Genomic DNA, 23,413 nt, shown 5'->3' with positions numbered 1-23,413 from the left:
TTCCCCTTTCCTCCAGCCTCCTTTCAAGCTCAAATATCCTGTGTTTCATGTAGCACATCTAAACAGAGACCAAACTAATACCAGCTATGAAAAATGTTTAAGTAAAAGAGATAGATTACTGGGCTAGTTCTTCTGTGTTATTTTCCCATCCCTCGTTTGGACGCCCCATCTACAAAATTCTCCTGTTTGTTTTAGTTTGCATTATTGAAACAGTAAAACTGTGTTTTACACAACAGTTTCAGTTCTGAGGTTTTCTACCAGCCCCCTTGGGCTTTCAAAAAGCTTTTCTCTGAGCACATAAGGTTTGGGTACAAAACTTTGTTTTTATAGAGCCTAATGGTGGATTGTGAGTTATTAAAGTTTGTCAGGTCTCTTGTTCCCTTTGGTAGTTAGATATGTACTCCACTACCATTACCCAAAGCCCACAGCAGCCAGGGAGAGCTTGCTTTCTGATTGCTGTCATCAGCACTGAATGATCATTGACTTCTCCCTTGTTGGACTCAGGCGCCAGCCACATCTTGATATACTCATAACTTTATATTAAGTTTGTGAAGGCTGACTGTGCTGTGTTCCACTTACTTGTTATCAGCCCTTCGCCTGCATTCATTACTCTGCTCTCAGATCTGATGATAGTGGACATGTTTGGGCAGAGCATCTTGCGGGCTCCACCCTTACTGTTAACACCCCTCCGACTCGATTAGAGAGGATGTGATGCAAACAACACGTGTGAGTCACTTCACACCTTGCTGGTGAGGATAAATATATATCCGCTCATATGCAGTAAACATCCTGTAAATGCAGTGTACTGTACTTAATATTCAGTGGTGACCTGGGGTGAGCCAGAGAGAGAAAACTAATGCCATCTTCATATCATATCACTCCTACATTTACTGTTTACTGCAATAAATAGAGGATATGATCAATGCAGCTGAGGAGCCCATAGTTAGAATTAATGAGCACTGCCCAGCTCCTGCAATTTGTCTGCTGTGCTATTGAGTTGTCTTATTTCAATGTCTAATTTGTTATTGCTCCAAACGTCTCTTTCCCCGAGGCGATTTGAGGCGTCTTGTTGTGAGCCATCACCACCAGTTGGCCGATAAACACCTCTATGAATGTCTTGGGCATTTTTGTGGGGGAAAAAAAAACATAGCACATGCTGTGATTTTTCATCTAAATGCTGTGACAGTAAGATGATTCCCTTCCCGGGTCTTTGACTGATGGATTGCTCTCTATTATTCATGAAACACAGTCTGTAACAACACAGAATGTGAGCGTAAATAACATCTGCAGGGTGATATACAATGGGGGGCCATGGTGTTAGGTGTGCAAATCAATAAATGTGATGCTTAGACGCACTTGGGCACTCAGGGGTTATGATTGAAAAATGTTGTTTAGACGATAATCGAAAAATGTTGTTTAGATGAGCAGAAAATGCTAAAATGGTCAGTCAGTGATTTGGAATTGATCAGCTATCTTTGGTTTTACTTTGCAACAGCACTGCAAAGAATCAAAAAAACTTGCAAATGCATAACTTCAGTGTGCAATAATTTAATGCATCTTCATCTTGGAGGAAAATGAAACCCTGCAATATATTACCTTGTAATTGTCAAAAGTAAATGAGCAAATAATAGTCATTTGAAAAGCAGATCTGCACATTTAAACAGCTGTGACAGTCCAAACAGTACCATAGAGCTGGATATTGCTCCTCTTGATAGAAACATTATTGGTGAATGTATCATCATTATACCATCTCAGTCAACATCTCTGGTAATTTTATAAGCAGGCAGGTATCACAAAAGCCCAGCCTAATTAAATCCATGACAGCAATATGCCCCATAAATCATCCGGGGCAGATATCTGTGTTAGACAAACACAGCCAGGGAAGGTGAAACTCATTCATGAACTCATCTCAACTGGAGCTTTGAGTTTTTATCAAATATTTATGAAAGTTTAGGGGGAAAAAGTTGTTTTTTCGTTGTTGGTACCATTAAGGAGAAAACAGCACCGTTCTTTTAAAAGTTGTTAAAACTCTCTTTTTTTCAGCAAATTGGGCCCCTGTAACAAAAAACACACACACACAAATACAGGCTTAAAAACAAGTAATTCACCCTTTCATTTAAAAACTGTGCAGACCAATTTAAGGGTGTTGTAATTGGGTGGAGAGCAGACATCCATACAGACAAATGAACAGGAGTAGACTCGGTAATAACACAGGGGTTCCTCGACTTGAAAAAGCGAGCACACCAAAACACACAAACACAAAGCCCTGTTTGATCTTCAGAGGAGAAGAAGTATTGATTGCAGCTGTATGTGGTCAGTTCTGCATTCAGTTATAAAATGCAGCATGGTGGGCTGAGGAGGAGGAGGAGGGGTGAAAAGAACCTCAGGCTAGTACGTCTGTGTCGAAGGCATCACGGGCCGAGGCACCAACAGGTGGCCACCACGCTTCGGGGTACAGACTCACCTGGTGGGCGCAGCACCGTAAACACCCAACCAAGACAAATGAAGTGTTTGATCTCTAGAAAGAGGCTGGCAAGGATTCACAGGCTCAGAGCAAACACACAAATGCAGTTCACTCTAAAGAGGAGATCTGTCATTGAAAGGCAGCCGTTTCACTAGCTGACCTAATGATTTACTTTTTCGTTCGTTATTGTTTTTATATACAACAATTTCATTCAAATATAGCGGAGGGGATGTAGGTATGGGTGGGGTTTAGTTGTTCCAGCCGATTGCGATGGCTGCCTCCAGTGCAGTGATTAGCTCGGATGTAGCTATAGCATATCAGCAGTTTTATCAGAACTGGACCATGTTTCTGTATGAAATAAAGAGTAAAACAACACTTAAAGCTTCTGACAATTGAAAAGATGTTTTCCTTCTGCTGGCTGACCTGCTTCAGCACAGGTTTGCTATCATTACAGATGGGATCTGCCTTAGTATCCAATGGCTGCTGTCCCTTGGCAGGTCACAATTAAAACATCAGTTATAAAACATCACAAAGAAAGCAGTGACACATGAAACAGCAGCAGTTTCAAATCCTTTGAAACAAGAACTATAAGTCACACCAAAAGCTTGTCTTGGCAGAGAAGATGTTTTTGCACGTCTCCTGACCCACCTTGGCATCAGTTTATTTACCAGAGAGCTCTACCATTCACCGCTACAGCAGCGGTGACCTGTCTGCTCAAGCTCATGCGCACAACCTTACTATGTCCTGTCGCTCTGATTGGCCTATCAAAAAATGTGACAGACGAAACGTTCCTCCAACCACCTTCCAACAATTTTTTAAAAGGTCCTGCCCTTCCCAAATGCTTTCTATGGGAGCTTTCCCAGATGAATGTGAAATATATCCATGTAGTAGATATATGAAACCGTCTATCTGGCGTGTCAGGGCCACTCCTGAACCACAGATAGCGTCATCAGTGTCTCACCTGGGCTAAAGAGAAAACGAAAGGCCATCCACATACATGGGGCGCAAATGGCCCTGCAGTTAGGCTGCAGTGTCATTCCCTGCTCTCTCATCCCTGTTTGTGATGCTATCCACTGTCCCTCTCTCTGAACAATGGCATAAAAGCCCCCAAAAAACATAGGAAAAAACAGCCCTCAGGTTAAACCTTTATAACTTCATTAGCAGCATTCTTTGTTGAAAGCAATGGCAAAATCTCAGATTAATCTATGATGCTCTACAAGTGTAAAAGTGTTAAAACAGTGATATACATAGTATTAAAAAATATTACAAAAGAGACCTTAGTAGGAGAGTTTAGTGCTAACAGCATTAATTAGGCTGCAAGTTATCATTGTCAGATGCCTAGTTGTGACCCCCAAACTTTTCAATTCCACCTTAAAAATAAGGTTTCCGACACTGTTACACAATCTGACAAGCTCTTTATCTTTAGCACTCTGAGCTGCTAACCCTTTGGCTTCCTTTTGTCACCCTAAACACTGTCTCCATTTCAGGCACAGCATGATGGAAGACTTACATAAACAGCCGGGTGAAATTCGTCCTCCTTTTGCCCACACCCGAGGCTATGAAAAGATAATTGGTGCCGTTAATGTTGTTTGCTAAATCCCCCCATAATTCAATCCCATCACCTTTGATATCTCTTTTAAACACATGTTTATGATCATTCAGGGATAACTACATTTGTATTTATTGTTATTCCTCGTTGCAGAAAGAGGCCAAAAAGCTTTAATTCCAATTGCAGTAAGTAATTTTCATTAAATGTCAATTTGTTATTAATTCAGAGCAACGCTGAAATCAAATAGTGTTCATTAATCACTGTGCCGTCCAGCGGGCTGCTAATTAAAATGTTGGGGGCGAGCTCGTTATTCACTGGCAGACCTGATTGTTAATGTCGACTCATTGTCCTCCTCCACCGTGCTATCATTTATTTTCTTTGGTTTTCTTGTAAACTCTTGTTAATTATTAAATGGCTTTTTTGGACCCCTTGTGACACTTTTCAGATAGTCATCAGAGTGCTGCCACAGAGGGGAAGTTGTCCTCTGGTTGGGGACAGAGCCCCAGAGACAAACATAACAGGTGCATTTATTTGTAGGTCCTGAGGTTTTGATAAAAAACTTGTACAATAACCTGCTTACTTTAAGCTTTTAACAAAATACACCTGTCAGTAAGGAGCTATTGTAAGGTTAAGGTAATTTCATAAATGAATTCTGAATGTAGAATTTGTATGTATAGATTGACATTAACAAACACATTAAAGTCCAAATACAGCTTTATTCTCTAAATATAGTATAAATGTTGGAATCAGGTTGCTCTTAACATGAAAAGACTCAGAACTGTGTGTTACAGGGATTTGGGCTATCAGAAAGTTTTTCATCACTTTCAGGTCGGGGCTTTTTAGTATTATCTGGGCAGGGTCAAACAGGCCCCAAGATCGTCACCAGTCATTTTTGCTGCTTTTAACCCATTTCTTCCATATTTTTTCCAACTTATGACCCATGTCTGCCCCGCTTTTGCTTTCCTTAACCCATTTTTGTGTCTTTTATCTAATTTTTTTATTTTTGTCTTTAAACCCTTTGCCAGCCTGGAACCACTTTCACCACTTATTGGCAGCCAATTTTGCCACCTTTTCCCTTTCTTAACCCATTTCTGCACCTTTTATCTATTTTTTGTCCTTTAAACCCATTTTTGCAACTCTGTAACCACTTTACTCTTTTTCGGCCATTTTTTTCCACCTTTAAACACTTTTCACCACATTTCTGAAAATTTTTGTGACTTTCTTGCACTTCTTAACCAATTTTAGCAGCTTTTAACCCATTTATAATTCTTTCAACCCAACATTTTTTTCTACTTATAACCCATTTATACCTCTTTTTAGTAATTTTCTGCTCCTCTAATACATTTTTGCTACTCTGTAACCACTTTCAGCACCCTTTTTCAGTCACTTTTGCCACTTTTAACCCATTCTTGCAACTTATTTTCCCCCATTTTCTCTACCTTTTTCCCACTTTTTCCCTGTCTTAACCCATTTCTGCACAATTTAATCAATTTTTTGCTTTTAAACCCATTTTTGCCACTCATTAACCACTTTCACCACTCTTTTTTTAGGCATTTTCCACTTTTAACCGCTTTTCACCACTTTTCCGCAAATTTTTGCCACTTTTTTGCACGTCTTAACCACTCTTTGCAGCTTTTAACCAATTTCTTCAACTTTTTTGTACTTATAACCCATTTATACTTCATTTTACTAATTTTTTCAGCTTTTAATACATTTTTACCTCTGTCAGCTAATTTTAACCCATTTTTGCCTCATTTTAACTCTTTTTTTTTTGCCAGTTTTTCTTTTTGCAAATATTTTGTTATTTTCTTTTAAAGTTATCGTTGTTCCTTCTCTTTATTTACTTGCAGATGTTTGTGCTCATTGCTTAGTGTTTTAGTCGTTGTGCCCATCCACACTGTTAACATTAGCAAAAAGAAAAAAAGTAACTCTGCTTAAAGAAAAGGGGTTTACATTTTGGAAATGATTGTATTGTACTACAGCATGAGTAACTGAAATTCTTTTTTTGTTTCTTTGATAAGCGTGGTTCTTATTCAGGCTAAAAATTAAACACGGTTATCATAGATTAACTCTCCTGACCTCCACCGGCACCCAAAAGCTTTTGAAAGGATAAAGCATGGTCACCATTCAGGCTTTTACTGTGTAGTTCAGCATGATTGAATAATTAGCACCAGCATTCAAACAGCAGTGGGCACAGAGGACCAAGGTCGGTGTCTTGGACTCACACCTCAACCAGGGATATAACCTGTTTTCCTACCCCTCCATTATGCATGTTATCCAGCAGCAGCCATATGTCTCTGTCAATACCTTTTCCTAGCATTCAGTGGCGGCCTGTGTGGGATTTGTGTGCGTTAAATAATGCAGTACTGAAAGGTCAGGAGGGAGACGAGGAGAGGGTCAATGCTTTGGCGGGCTGCACACGGGGGGGTTGGAGCCGAGGCTCAGAGAAGCTGCCGTTAATTTCCAGGTCAGTTCCAATAATGAAATGCATACGGTAAATGTCAAACAGCACCCGTCGACGGGTAATCCACCTCAGCTGGGAAATAATGAATGGCTTTCTTTAAGACCCCAACTAACTCCTTTCGAACAAGGAAATCAGCATGCAGTTGGATTATTTTTAGACACAAGCTGCCTTTTCTCTGTCTTTGCTTTTGCAGTTTCAAGTTTAACACTCAAAGACGAATATAAAGTATCTCAGAGTTCTTAAGTTATACACAAAGAAAGATCATATGTTCTTTGATATCAAGATACAATTTTGTTTCATACTTTAATGTGGATAGAAACATGATTTTTTTTTCTTTTTTTGGTGTACATGAAGATCACTACCTGCCTGCTCCATCAAGCGCCCAAATACATGAATGGTAACAATCTCTATATAACATTAAAAATCTATAAAATTGCATTTTAATTGTCAAAAAGCTCTACAAGTGGACACTGAGATCACCGATGACAGGAGCATGTGGTTCCCTGTGCATGTTGGCCTCCACCAGAGCTACCCCTCAACTCTGATTATCTTGAGGTGCAGCAAGAGAAGGAGGGTGTCTGGTTCGGGGAGCCCAGAATTCCATCTTTGCTTTTTGCAGATGATGTCGTTCTGTTGGCTTCCTCAGCTAGGGACCTCCAGCAGGCCCTGGGACGGTTTGCAGCTGAGTGTAAAGTGGTCGAGATGAGAGTCATCACCTCAAAGTCCAAGGCCACGGTTGCCCCCTCCAGTTTGGGAGTAAGACTCTGCCTCAGGTTAAGGAGTTCAAGTGTCTCGGGGTCTTGTTCACAAGTGAGGTTAAAAAGGGGAATGAGACTGACAAGTTGATTGGAGCATCAATGGTACTGCAAGTGTTGTGGTGAAGAGGGAGCTAAACTGAAAGTCAAAGCTTTTGATTTATCAGTCAATCTACCTCTCAACCCTCACCCATGGTCATGAACTCTGGGTAATGACCGAAAGAATAGGATTGTGGATACAAGTCGCCGAAATAAGCTTTCTCAGGAGGGTTGCTGGGCTCAGCCTTAAAGATATGGTGAGGAGTTCAGACATCCGGAGGGAGCTAAGAGTAGAGCCACACTCAGTTGAGTGGATGTTTTTTCTTGAAAGGTTGTTGTTCATTTGTTTATCATAGAATGGTTTTCTCATGGTCTGAAGTTATATTGTCTTTGGATTAGAGATGCAATTATTGTGACAAACAGATCTGGCCTTGACACTGATGTTAAAATTTCCAACACCATTGCTGATGTTGCTTTTAATTACCTTTTTCAGCATTTGACTCCTAAAGAGCTGACATTTTCTCTCATGTTTGACCATTAAAGCAGAAGGCTTTCCCTAACATGTAACTACCTCTGCCTCTTCTCTCCTTATCAGCAGGTAGGCGTTCTTCTGTTTCAAGAAATGTGATCATAAATCCCTCTCCTATTTGAAACTGTTTAACTGAAGTGTAACCTTTTTATGTTGACTTTTGCCAATTTTATTTGAGCTAGGACTGTCACCATTCATCCCAGTTATTAAGGTCTATCACTAGTGCATTAATCTTTTTAATTAATCGCAGCATCTCTCTGCCAAAGTAATGTACAATTAGAGCAACACTGCTCCTTAATAAAACTGAGGAAGATCATTGGGTGAGAAAAAATGTCATGTCTGCACTTTGTGCTTTCAAACATTTCACTTCTTTACTGTTCCCTTGTTCTCTTTTCAATCTGTCACAAGTTGCTTTTTCTTTGGTTATGCCATTATCTTCTATCCACTCAAATGTCCTTATTTTCTATGGAAATAAAGCAGGACTGTATCCAAACTGTAAGTTACTTACCCTTAAATTAACATAGGATAAAAAATCCAGAAAGAAGCAAAACACAGTTAAAATGCAAAATGAAAAATGAAATTTCAAAATTTGGAAAAGGAAGAAAAAGAATCACGATTATCTGCAGACATCTGAGATTAATGGCATTTAACAATTTTAATCATTGATAGCCCTATTTTGATTAAAAAAAACAACTTTGATCCATTTTGAGTTTTATCTAATAGATGGCATTTTATTCTACTTTAATCATTCAGACCTCATATTTTATTTTATTATTATTTTTTTTTCATTTTAAAGTCATTTTTATCTGTCTTTATTTTGTTTTTAATTGCTTTAAATCTCCTTTGTTCCTCTGTTATTGACTCAGCATCATTCTAAATGATGGTTGCTCCCTCAATGATTTGTTGAATATATGTAAATAAAGGTTGATTGCTTGATGCCAGCATTTAATTGTTGCTACACATTAGGTAAAAATCTGCTTCTGACGTCTGCTCATACCCCAGTATTAGCTGATGTGTTGATGTTTTTCAACAGGGCCGATGATGCCCATGCCGTTTTATAAAGACAACTTTAATCCCACTGCAACTTCACTAGTAAATAAAGGTAAAAAAAAAAAAAAAAAGATAATCCACTGGTCCTTTTCAATTCCAGTAAGGAACTGAAAGAAAGATGCAAATGAGAAACAAGAAGAGAGGAGGCACAACTCAGCAAATGAGAGTTCCTTCACTTCACAGCATCAGTCTGAGTTATGTCAGGTACAGATGATGAGCTGATGAGCTGATTCACCCCATTAACCTGACACGTCAGATAGACTGTTTCAAATATCCAGAGCACAGCTATATTTCAGTTTTCTATGGGAAAACTGCCATAGAAAGTGTTTGGGAAGGGCAGGACCTTTTTAAAAAAAAATTCTCAGAAGTTGATGGTCACATACATGACAGGCCAATCGGAGCAACAGGACAAAATTACTTTGGTTAATGCTGCCACAACAACATTAATTAATGTCATGTGCACAACAATGAGTATTGAAGCACAAAACAACGTAATGGCTGAGATACTTTTCAACTCTCAACTTTCAGTTTTCATCTACAGAGACACGGAGGGACCCATGACAGGCTCTCTGTCTCTCTTACTCTCCATTATGAGTTATTCAGGCTGTCTCCTGAATATGTGCTGTAGTGTAAACACATGCACATAAAGTATAAAGACATGTGCAGCTTGGCAAAGCATGAAGCAAAAACGAAACAGCCTGCCATATGCTGTCAGAGGCCATGTGAAAACAATATGGTAGCTAGAATTCTAAGCTAATGGAAGAAACTTTCAAAAATGAATTGTAAAATGGATAATATGATGTTAAAAATTGATGTTACTGGTGTGGATTTAATCTTTAAAGACCTCAGAAACTTAACTCAGTTTCAGGATCACTTTTAAACTACCCTAAGCAGTATGAAGGCATGGATAGCATCATTATAATGGCACAATGGGCTTCAGGCTATGATTTATGATTTAAAAGTTATTCAACATTTTGTAACCTGTGTCTCTTCTGTGCCTGTACCACGTTAGTCTCAGAGGTTTTAAGTCTATCAGTATTTATCAGCTCTCTGTGTTAAATGGTCACATTTTGAGCAACTCACTGTGAAAATAAAAGCCATGAACTGTGGGGAGTTGCACTTTTCAGCAGATATCATGCAATCATCCAAACCAATCACATCATGTCTTAGGGTCAAAATTAGGGTTGTCAAAAGATTACAATTTTTACCCATAATTAATCTGATAATACCTGTAGTTAAAAGGGATTAATCACATTCTTTTTTTAATCACATTTTATAATTCCACTATTTTGTTTGCAGAACTGTTTTTCTGATGTTTTGGATTTTCCTACCGTCTTGAACTAAGGGTTATTTACTTCCTGTTTAGATGTAGGCCTACTTAGGTAGATCAAAAAGAAAAGGCAAATTTTATGGATCTTAAAAGAATAAAGGTTTGATAACACAAGGTTCAAATGACTTCTGACTTGTCTGCTGAGCTGTCTGAGGATTTAAATGAAATGAGACATTAAAGACCCTGTAAAGTGAAATCCAAAATTTGTGTCTAAACACACTAGACATATTGGAATAAGGTTGCTGTAAACATATGAAAACACTGAAATCTACAGGTGACTGAATTTTTGGTTTAGACCATTAGAAAGTCATCCACCTCTTTCCTGACTTGGTTTTATTTGAGCAGGGAAAAAATCTGAGCACATGACATCACTGGACTTGATGGGGAATTACCCCATCCTCCCAATGCTATGGGAAATAAATTCACCAAGCAGCTCATGCCAGTACAGTCTGTTTTTAGCTGATGTTACTGCCTTCAGTAAAAGTAAACAGTCAGCTAAATGCAACTCTATCAGCCACTATGGGCTACATGTCATTAAAGAATCTTAACAGAGAGATTTGTACAAGAAAACAGTAAATTTAATCTCCAACTTCTGTCTCTCCGCTCTGGCATAGAGCCAGGCAGCTGTGCTCTGACCAGAACCTGCTGACATGTCTTAAAGGGATACTTCAACATTTTGGCAAATTCGCCCATTGCCATAATTCCTACAGTCTTAGTAATAGGTCCATTTCCTGTAGTTGTCGGTGCAAGCTGTTTCTAGATCTGGGGGGACTGAAACCAGCTGCACCGCTAACACTATTTTAGCAGATGGAATTTTTGCTTAAATCTAAAGTTAAATGCAAAGCCGGAACTACACTCCAGACATGGCTGCTGCACTGTGTCACTCCGCCCAGTGGTTCATTCAAGGAATAGTTCTGAGTATTTGCTTCATGTGTCGTAATGTTACCTAAATATACATTATTATTTCATAGCGTGGTGAATGTGCAGGTCACAACTTGTCCACGAGAGCGTTTTGGAGTTGTTGGATTATGTATTTGATGAGTTTGATGAGGGAAAGCAAAAATTCAATCTGCTAACACAGAGTTAGTGGTGCAGCTGGTTTTTATTGGTCCCCCCAGATCTAAAAACAGCTTGCACCGACAACGGAAATGGACCTATTACTAAGACTATAGGAATTATGGCAATGGGCGAATTTGCCAAAATGTTGAAGTATCCCTTTAATCAAAGTGTGTTGAAAGGGATAGTAAAGCATGAGATTAATCATGATAAAAAATATTGTAATAATGATGGACCTTGGTTACTTTCCATTAACTTGATTAATCTTGACAGCCCTAGTCAAAAAACATTTGCAAAGGAAAACTGGTACTTCCTCAGTCTGGGGCCTTCTCTCGTCATCTCATCCAGGTGCTTTTAATGAATTGGAACAGCCTTCATTGTGACAAAGGGAGAAAGATTTCCAGGTTGGTTGAGGAGAGAGGAAACAAAGATGTGAAAAGTAATGTAATAAGAACCACCCCATGTAGCCACTTGTTGACTTCACTGCATTTCAAGAACATATAAGAAGAATCAAGAACATAAAATTTTTTTTTCAACAAAAACTGTAGTATCTAACTTTGTTCTTGCTATATTTTTCTGTATCTTACTATAAATGATGCATATTAACCTACATACAAAGCTACTGTCTAGTCATTTTTCTTATTTTTCAGAAACACAAAGGCTCTTTGTGTCTGAGAAGGAGAATAACTGCCACTTTAATATTCTGTCAAGGCTTCTCATTGTCTTGAATAAAGACACTTCTCCTCTTATCAACAACAATATGCAGAGCACACCTCTCTTAGTTTCATTGCCATAAATTATTGAAGTGATTGTTGAGAAGATAACAACAACACCGCTACCTTTAGCGGAAGACGAAAGGCGTAATGAAAGGGAGGAGAGAACTCAAGGTGAGCGTGACTCACAGACTACATTATCTTTCGGTTGCTCTCTTCCAATGTCAGCTGCAAAGACAGATTCTCCTTTCATCTACGCCCTTGTTCTGTTTTCCTCGTGTGTAAATGCCGGAGAATAAAATATGCTGGGATTTCGGCGGGTACGCCTTCTGTGTGCGCAAAAGTGAGCAAAATCACTGGAGAAGCATCAGTTAGTTTGAGAGGCGTTGGGAGGGCGGGTGAGGAGGGTGAGGAGGGGAGGGTGGAAATGACTAACGGCCTTTTGTGTAATTAATGAGGACAGCGTTGATTTCCGCCGATAATTTAGCATGGTTGCCAGCGCTTGACTTCTGATCCCCATTTACCCTGGCTCTGTCTCTATTTAGATCAGCCTAGTGTGGGAGGAGTGTGTTAACCTTGGAGAATACACACATCACAGGCAGATGCACAGAAACCCACAAAGCCTTATCCACTTCCACACACAGGACCCCCCTGAAGCCACCCACACATACACGCACAAACATTTATACCCCCTTCCTCTTTTTTTTCCTGCACACATAGATCAACCATGCACACGCACATGCAAACAAGGAAAAAGGCATTTGAAAGCACACACACAAACACCCACAAGCACCTGAGGCAATGGAATAAATGCATCTTTAATGATAGCAGATAAGGACTTCCAACCAGGCCTGTAGTCATAGCTCAGTGATTTGGCTAGCAGGGAAAGGGATTGTGGGAATGAAAAACAAGCCAGTGGAAACTTCTGGGCCTCCAGGAGTCAGCAACCAAAACCCACAGTCAGTCAGTCGGACAGAGAGGAAAAGCTCCCAGCTACTTTTTCAATATGCTGTCAGATGCTAAACAGAAAGTCTATTAAAACAACAGAAATGTCTACTGAGGTTTCAACAAGCTAGTCAGAAGAAAGGCAAAATTTAAAAATGACTTCTTTGAGCACAACTGGAGTATTTTGAGTGCAAATCTTACATTCAATAGGTCTTAATTGCTCCTGTTAAAGAAATTGCTATTATTATCATATGTGTGAGCATGCATTCAGAAATACTCATCATCCGTCTGGGTTATTGTTTAAGGAGCTCACTGTGTTTCGGTGACATATGTTGGCTTAAAGCCGACCATGTCCACAGTCCTGTAAACCCCTGATTGACATGCAAGTGACGGCATTCTTTATTCATTCACTTCTATCCAAACATCAATGGCAGCAGGCTGGATCGCGAGCCAGAGCTTAAACAAATGGCACGGCTCTCCCTCAGGCCCCACAGCTGACATTTCCTGGATTTATTATGCATGTGGATTGGCTGCAGGGAATTCAGGTACGACTAGATAATACTTGAGCTATAATAGTGGGTCTGCATGTCTTACAACAACACAAATGCCCATTTGGCACAAGGGAACTTAGATGTGTTAGTGTTCAATATTCAAGGGCCTCCCTATGACAGAAACCCTCGCATGTCCTTACATGTTTTAACTTCTTAATTTCACCCCTGATTTTTCTGAATCTGTTAGGCCTTTCTGCTTTTATATATATATAAAAAACACTCATTACAGATTTAACTATTTATTGCTAAATTTTGCTTTGCAGTGAAGGCCCTGCTCAAAAGATGCCTCCTGGGTTAGCCAAGCAGAATGATTTGACTGTCCAGGGAGTTGCTGACATTGCAAAACTGATGGATTGGTCACAGTCCATGTCTGTCATCAGGCAGATCCATCTTGCAAAGCTTCAATCTGAAGCATTTGTTCCAGGTTTGAGAATGGACGGACCAACCAGTTATTTGAGGAGAATGAGGCAGTAGCTACAACCCAGTAAACAATGGATGTCTTTGATGAGACCTGTGAAGCGATGACCTTGGATGTAGCTATAGCAGCATTTTTTATTTATCAGTACTGCACAGTATTTCTTGAAGTGTAGCAGAGCAAAGAACTGCAGTGAAAGATTTTCTTGGTAGAAAATACATTTTTGCTCTTCTGATTGGCTTCAGTATGAATGTGATTTCCCAACTGGCTCCACTTATAGTGAACAATGTTTGCGGCTACCTGTCGCACTAAAGTCATCAACTTACCAGGGCTTCGTTTGCCAATTACAAGATGTTTTTGGTTGCTCTGATTGGCATTTGTTTGTAGTATAAAGACACCTGTACCTGAAAGGCCCATTGATGGTTTAATCAGTAATCATAGCTACTGTAATACCATGAAGACAAAACAACACTCCAAGCAACTCAAAGAAAATGTTACTGAAAGTTTAAGTCAGGGGATAGATACACAAATTTCCAAGGCTGAGTGACCACGCAAGAAGACGACTACAGGGAGAGGCCACCAAGACACCTATGATTACTCTGAGATGGGAGAGACTCTGCATAACAACTGTTGCCTGGGTTCCTCGCCAGTCAAAGCTTTATGGGAGAGTGTCAAAGAAAAAACCTCTGTTGAAGAAAAATTATATTCAGTCTCGGCTAGTGTTTACTAGAAGGCATGTGGGAGACTCCGTGGTCAAGTGGAAGACAGTTCTTTGCACATAGGCACAGACACACCATCCCCACTTGTGGTTGCTTCAAAACAATGTTAAGTAAAATACATTATTTCTCAAGCTAAGGTGACAAAATGATACTCATGAGGACGGCACTGAACCCATTGCTACAGAGCACCCAGGCCCCCTGCTTTAAGCACTCTTGAACTTTGGCAGGAGGGCAGCAGTTCTCTCTCTTAAAGGGATACTTCAACATTTTGGCAAATTCCCCCATTGCCATAATTCCCTTAGTCTTAGTAATAGGTCAGTTTCCTTTAGTTGTCGGTGCAAGCTGTTTCTAGATCTGGGGGGACCGTTGAACCAGCTGCACTGCAAACGTTATTTAAGCAGATGGAATTTATGCTTTCCCTCATCAAACTCATCAAATACACAATCCAACAACTCCAAAATGCTCTTGTGGACAAGTTGTGACCTGTACATTCACCACACTATGAAATAATCATGGAACATTACGAGACGGAGATGTTTTAAAGTTAAATGCAAAGCCGGAACTACACTCCAGACATGGCTGCTGCGCTGTGTCACTACGCCCAGTGGTTCACTCAAGAAATAGATCCGAGTATTTGCTTCATGTGTCGTAATGTTACCTAATTTTAGTTATTTAGTAAGTTATTATTTCATAGCGTGGTGAATGTGCAGGTCACAACTTGTCCACGAGAGCATTTTGGAGTTGTTGGATTGTGTATTTGATGAGTTTTGGGAAAGCGAAAAATTCTGTCTGCTAAAATAGCGTTCGCGGTGCAGCTGGTTTAATGGTCCCCCCAGATCTAGAAACAGCTTGCAACGACAACTAAAGGAAACAAACCTATTACCAAGACTATAGGAATTATGGCAATGGGGGAATTTGCCAAAATGTTGAAGTATCCCTTTAAGGTGAAAAGGGCTCATACATCATCCTTCAGCCAAAGGAAGCCAGTTAGCCCATCTCTATACTGTTTGAAAGTTGAGTCTAAGAAACAGAAGGCTATGATGAGACGATAAAGCTAAGAAAAAGAGAGAATGACCTTGTAAGAAGTAAATACTGGAGACCATGAGCAGACTGTGGCATTACAACATGTGTTTTACAATGATTATGGTTGCACTCAGAGACCATCAAACAAAATCCCTACATACCGTATAGTTGCTATAAAATTACCATGATCACCACACCAGAGTGACCCTGCAGCCACTGCAGCTGAAATATTTAAAAAGTTCAAAGTATTTTTGCATAAGTGTGAAATTGAATATATATACAGTCCTGTACCCAGCATCTTTCTTAGCTGATCTAAGAAAGCAGCTTCAACAGGAAAAGGGATCCATCAAAGTGCATGTTTGTGTGTGTTTCCTTTTTCAGTCTGAGTCACTAAGCCCACCTGTCAGTGCATCCATCACAGTGGCTGACCAGTTCTGCGTAATTAAACCTTGTGCAAACTGGTGTTGTGTGAGAGACCCCAACTTCCATGTATTATTCATGGGGTAGGTAAGTTTTTGGGCACTTTTACAAATGAGCTCAAAACTCATTATGGGAGGCCTCCACTGCTTTAAAGCAGGACTCCAACCTTGGCACTGACGTTGAGCGGATACGTAAAAAAAAAAAAGAATCATTCTGCTGGGTAGTGCCACGCTGCCCCCATCTCACTCACCTGCCTCTGCCCGCTCCTAGCCTGCAATGGCACGAATGATAAGCCTCTTATTCATATGTAAAACAGGGGCAGTGGGGGTCGCCCAAATGATCCTACTGTTGGACTTTTGACGAGAAGGCCTCAAAATGCCGCACGAAACTCATTAATCAGAGACAAGCTGGCGTTGCTGTTGCAGGTGAATGCAGCTGAAATCTTGGCCAGAGGTTAAATATGCCTTCAAAATTCTGAAAAATTGTTTCCATGAAACCCAGGGAAGGTTTACCGATGTTGAATGTCAGGCTGAACTTAGCTGAACTCTGCACAAAACATTGTAGCTACAAAAAAACAACACAAACTCTAGTATCTTTTACACAGGTAAGATGTCCTTACACCATGTTTTCAGCAAAAAGTTTCATTCAAAACAATGTGTGACTACACTTCACAGTTGTCAACATCCAAGAGATAAAAAACCCCCAAGGCATTCTGGCGGTGCATCATTTAAATTTATACTCATGCTCTTATTGCCTACATTTATAACACAAAAAATATGTCAAACATCACCTACTCTATCAAATCTGCAATTATAAATCACCCCCAGCAATGATGTGGCACTTTAAGAGGAAGAGGAGGAAAAAAGAGATGGATCATCACCAAAAATGGGAACAGGACAAAAAAGAAATCCTGTCAAGGGTATTATGGAAGTGTCTGAGAAGGAAGGCCATAGATCAAAGCGTGGGACGGCCATTTGTTCCTGAGGAATAATAGCTGTGATGTGTGTCGGACCCGCTGACCCGCTGGAACAATAAAGCCGAGTCGCGGCTGCCTAAGAGCAATGACCTTGTGCGGTTGAAACCTGCCCGAAACGGGGAAAGAAGAGAGATGGATGGGAAGAGAGACGCATGAGCAGGGAGAAACAATTACAATCTATATAAAGGCTGATTCCTCTCCGACACCGCCACTCACTCTGCTGGGGGAAGATTGTTGTCTGCTTTCTCTGAACAGTAGAGTGGGGAAACTGGAGCTTTTATAAGCGATGAAGGTTACAGAGGTGATATTTAAGACAGGCCTCTGCTTTTCCTCAAATCTAACCTTCTACCTCAGACAAAACTGACTCTGCTTTTAGGACTTTGTCGTATTTCCTCTCTAGTAGGTTTGGACACTTTTTATAAGGTTCAATTTAAAGCTCCTGTGAGGAGTTTATAAAAGGATATGAAACAGACTGACACAGGCTTCTTTAGGACTTAAAAGAGCAAACAAGACCACCAGAACAAAGACAGACTATTTCTAAACAATTATTTTCAACGGCCAGAACTGCCACCAGGGGGGTACATGTCAGATAGAGAGTTACAGTACACTCGGAAACAGCCTTTTTTTTCCCTGTAAGAAATTTGACTATGAACAGGGAGAAGAATATTTTCATGGAAAAGCCCTTTTTATACATAACAAATCAACAAAGACATAGAATGGTTTTGCCTACAGTGGCTCCAAAATTAACAGAAAGATCCTCAAAGGAACTTTAAAAAGCTATGTTTTTCCAAAATTAAACTTTATTTCATCCTCATAACCACCTTCTAGTATTTTATGAATGATATCTAAACTAGAGATGAAATTTCACTTTAGGTTATTTACTCTAGTACTTGCTCAATCTCATATTCTTGAGAACTGGCATATTACATCACTATTAAGAAATATAAACACAGGACTGTTCAGAACTTTTAGGCATGTTTGGCTGGAGTAAAGCTGTTTTTTATGCTTGACTTATCTGCAGAATCAAGAGTGTCCGTGCATCAAACATAACGTAAAATCTTCAGACAAGCCCCTTCTCTCCAAAATCTTCACAGATGTGCGAGACGTCAAAACATGTTACACATGGGATTTTTGAAGACACTTTCCCCTAGCTTTTAGGAGAATATTGGTTTGCTGTGTGGAGAAAGACTAAAAAAATGGACTACAATCAATGTGTCAAAGGAGGCATGAAACAGCAGACTTCTCCCTCTCTGTTTATCTGTAGAGCCTGTATCAGACACCACTCGTGCTACTTCAGCCATAACGAGGAGAGTGTTTTTTTTTTTTTTATCCATAAACAACCTCATAAGGTGGTTTATACAGAGGAGGAATTTTAAAATAAAAGCGTGGCCTAAATCTGACAGTGAAGATTGATGTTCTGACTTTCTAATGATCCGATTGGATCATCAATAAATTGATGTATCAGGTTTCGGGCAAAAGATCAAATAAAACAAATAACAATAATAAATTTAGAAATAGTCTTGTAGCTGATGGTCTTGTTTGCCTTTATAGGTCATGAAGAGGTATCAGTATTAATTTAAGTGTGATTGATAACCTTTAGATAAAATCCACATAGTGGCTTTTATCCATACTTTTTCTTTTTCAATATGAGACATGTTGATAGAGATGCTCACAAAAAAAAAAATTCAAGAAGCTTTGAAAAGAGAACTTAGTGTTCGATATCAAGACAGAGGATTACTTTTGTCACATCTGAAAAGTGTGAGTGAGAAATATCCAGTGTGAGGGGAAAATGGCAAGGTACAAATCAAAGGAAGGAGTCATTCAGCCAGCTTGGTATAGGTAACAAAAGGCTTTGCACGAGCTGCAGGCTTCTCAACAGATAAAAGTCAGTCTGGAAGACAGGGCGGCAGACGGGTGTTCATTGTGTTATCAGGGGAGGGTGCAGACAGTGGTGTGAAAGGAGCCATCAAGGTTGAATGGGTGAGAAAAGGGGATCTGTGGGAGCAAATGAAAAGGGCCGGGATCAAGCATGCCATTGGTCTCAATAGGATGAAATGACAGCAGCGTTGTATGGAGGTAGTCTCAACATGTGACCACCTGCTTGCGTGTAATCACAATGCCAGGGAGGGAAGAAACATCTCTATCTGTTGAAAGAAATAATAATCATGTCACAGAAATAGATTCTCCCAGCAAGATCTGATTTTGTGTTTTTATGTGGTTTGAAATTAATGTCAACTCTCTGAAGCTATTTAAGGCATATTTTTTATGTTAAAATTTTAATATTAAAGCTTTTTTTTCTTAATTAGAACAAGGATATGTCCTTCTTAGAATAATCTACGGTTTAAAGGCTCAGTCTCACATGAAAGTGAAGCAAAAAAATGTATCCTCACATTAGCTGGAAAGAACGAGTTTTGGGGAAACATTGTGCAGTGGGAACTGCCAAAGTTTTGGAAAACAATCTAATTGTGATTACCCCAGACACTGCAATTGTGATTAAATATGTGATTTTCAAAAAGTTCTTAATCTTGTGTATTTTTCAAAACACAAAAGCAATAGATCTATAAATAAAATAAATATTATATTACATCAAGTATATACACTGCCTGGCCAAAAAAATAAAGTCGCCACCTGGACTTAACTAAGCAAATAGGTACGAGCCTCCTATTGGATAATTACTGCATGGGCGATTATCTTTCAGTTGACAACAAGTTATTTAACCCCAGCTGATGCAATGAGAAACTTCTCATTTCTTAAACAACCATGTTGAAAGACACATCTTGTGGTTGTGGAAAAGATGTTAGTCTGTTTAAGAAGGGTCAAACCATTGGCATGCATCAAGCAGAGAAAACAACTAAGGAGATTGCAGAAACTACTAAAATTGGGTTAAGAACTGTCCAACGCATTATTAAAAACTGGAAGGATAGTGGGGAACCATCGTCTTCCAGGAAGAAATGTGGTTGGAAAACAATCCTGAATGATCGTGATTGGTGATCACTTAAACGCTTGGCCAAATCAAATCGAAGAAAAACAACAGTATAACTCAGGGGTATGTTTAATAATGAAAGTAAGAGCATTTCCACACGCACAATGTGAAGGGAACTCAAGGGATTGGGACTGGACAGCTGTGTAGCCTTAAGAAAACCACTAATCAGTAAGGCTAAACAGAAAAAAGGCTTCAGTTTGCTAGGGAGCATAAAGATTGGACTCTGGATGAATAGAAGAAGGTCATTTGGTCTGATGAGTCCAGATTTAACCTGTTCCAGAGTGATGGGCACATCAGGGTAAGAAGAGAGGCCGGTGAAGTGATGCACCCATCATACCTAGTGCCTACTGTACAAGCCTGTGGGGGCAGTGCTATGATCTGGGGTTGCTGCAGTTGGTCAGGTCTAGGTTCAGCAACATTATGTGCCCAAAGAATGAGGTCAGCTGACTACCTGAATATACTGAATGACCAGGATATTCCATCAATGGCTTTTTTCTTCCCTAATGGCACGGGCATATTCCAAGATGACAATGCCAGGATTCACTGGGCTCAAACTGTGAAAGAGTGGTTCAGGGAGCATAAGACATCATTTTCACACATGGATTGGCCACCACAGAGTCCAGACCTTTGAGAATCTTTGGGATGTGCTGGAGAAGGCTTTGCGCAGTGGTTGGACTCTCCCATCATCAAGACAAGATCTTGGTGAAAAATTAATGCAACACTGGATGGAAATAAATCTTGTGACATTGTGAAAAACTTATCAAAACAATGCCACAGCAAATGCGCGCTGTAATCAAAGCTAAAGGCGGTCCAACGAAGTATTAGAGTGTGTGACCTTATTTTGGTGGTGACTTTTTTTTGGGCCAGGCAGTGTATTACATCAATTATAACCAACAAAATGTTGGATAGATTTAACTAGGGTGGAACAATCAATACAACAAAAATATAAATTGTTGTATTGAAGGGAGTGATCATTTTTATTTCATTCTCATTTAGATTAAGAAAAACATCCACAAAAATGGGAAAAGTAGATTTTTTTTTTGTAAAATATTCCAAAAAATGGCATTTGAGTGATTGCATTATGTGTAGACCATAACATCTTTGTTCCAAAAAAAGTTTCAACTGGTATTTCAAGTCACACATTTCAGGTTAAAGAAACATTTCACCATGTGTGGTTTGAAAATTGCTGCAGTCCATATTCGATTTCATCTAAAATTTTGATTTATTGCCCAACAGGCAGGCTAACTTGTTGCATGCTTGCTTGCCAGGGACATGCTAGCATCAACCAGTCACAACTGTTCACTGAGGTAACATCAGACTCAGTCAGTGTACTGCTTTTTCTGCCTTTGTGTTTATAAGGATTGTACACTATTTCAAATGCAAATGACACAAAGAAAAAAAATGGATAGGCTTTCAATTGTATGACTGCATGCGTTAGACCCCATGCTTGCGCTAGTGCTAATTGGGATCCTAATAAAGAAAATAAAAAAGAACTGAAAATGCCAGGCTACATTGGTTTTGTATCTAAAATGAGCGCTGCCAGTGACTGCAGACAGTCCCTCATTGCATAGAATTTAGCTGTTTAGCTCTGACACAGAGTTAACAGTCTTTCATATGTTCCTGGTGAGTCTAGACATGCTTTTTAAGACCAAATCAACAAGGAAAAATACATGCATGAGAAAAAAAAAAAAAAACACGATAAAGCCTCAAGCTGGAGAGCCAGAAGTTTCTGCACTTGCCATCCTGTGACACTATGAGCAGTCATGGCGGTTCCTTCTTTAGAGGATTTTTACTGTCGCAATCCTCTCTTAAAACTGTCTGGATAATATTCCTTTTTTGAGAAAAGTTTCCTCAGAGATTACAGTAAAATTGAGAAATGCAACACAACTAACAAGCAGTTAGTTTTTTTTGTTTTTTTTTATCTTGCACTGAGTCACGCTTATTCTAAGAAGATGGATTAAGAGGCAACTTTCCAGCACAAAATCATCTCAAAGAATGCAACCTCTTAGATTCTTTTTGACTCATGGCACAACATTTGGTTTCAAATATTTCAAATGTTAAATGTAAAAGAGAGAGCATATTGATGGGCTTTGAAACTGAAAATTACATGTCATGTGTAACATTATTTTCAAGTATTAAAACTCAGTTGAAACAAAAGTTGAAAGGAGGCCTAAAATCAATGATGCAAATCCTACCAGCACCTGATTGGCTACACGAGCTGGTTTAAAAAATATAAACCTTTCATCACAGCTTCTATGCACAACATGCAAAGCATGAGCTACCCTCAATAGCATCTGTTTTTTTTTTTTTTTCAGCAGAACTACTCACTTTAGTATGATTTAACAGCACTGCAAGACCCAATCAGTCCATCACTCACAAGCCTCAGGACGAATCATTATCTCTGAGTCCCTGTAAAAAAGATATCTTTTACAGATCACAATGTCAGTGTGGACAAAGACAAATCCAGCTAATTTGTAATGGGCAGGTCAGAATTTGTCTTGATGAAATGATAAAATTGACAACCAGGTCTGATATTGTCTGAATGCCTCCTAATCATTCCAATCTACATTTAAGCACCCAGAGTAACTGATCATAAATCACAGGCACATTTGTCGCCAGAGCAGTTTTCAGCCTACATGTGAAACCACAAATCTTCAAAAGGCAAGCTCCAGTTGGCGGGGACGGCGGTGATTCACGCTTCTGGGGACATGCTCTCTATCCCCTCGCACGTTCCGCCGTCTCCAGACACCAGGTGGTGTCACGGCAGTCTGCTGGCATGCAAATGTGTCCCTAACAACGCTTCAACTGTTACGATTCCCCCATTTGTCACAGGATATGTTCATTACCCACAGTTTTGGACCCAAAATTAGAGTCGGTACAAGGCATCCTGGGTGTGTGATGAATCCACCCGCTGCCTGCCTTGTCACCCCCGTTTCAGATCGAGGGGTCTCCTTCCCTCCTCTTTACTTTCACTCCTTGCGTCCTTCACATCTCCATGCCTCTGATCTTTATTTTTCACAAAGAAATATTAGTCAACATGGCTGTGCTCAGCAAGGGCCCAAACTGCGACTCCAGAGGACGTCGCATTACCCTTCCAGATGGTGCGCTAATGTTGCAGTGGATATCAAGGTGTTCCAACTCATCATAATAAGAGGGATCCATTGGCGTCGACTGTCATTGAGTGATAACCTTGCAACAATACGTGGCGTCTTAGCGGTGGAGCGTTGATATCGTGCTATAGTAACCTTGTCAGGGAGACAACATGAAACATACTAAATGGTTTTATACATGTTGTGCATAGTCAGTAACATCTACATAAGGTCATGAACAGTAATTATGTGCAAGTTCATCTGAAGAGAGGTTGTTAGAGTCATTCACGTGATAGGATTGGGGTCAATTTATGCCTCAGTTGAGAAAATGTGTGCATATTCA

This window comes from Cheilinus undulatus, linkage group 3 (genome assembly GCF_018320785.1).
Source record: "Cheilinus undulatus linkage group 3, ASM1832078v1, whole genome shotgun sequence".
Classification (NCBI taxonomy): Eukaryota; Metazoa; Chordata; class Actinopteri; order Labriformes; family Labridae; genus Cheilinus; species Cheilinus undulatus.
Note: the sequence above shows the minus strand (reverse complement) of the source record.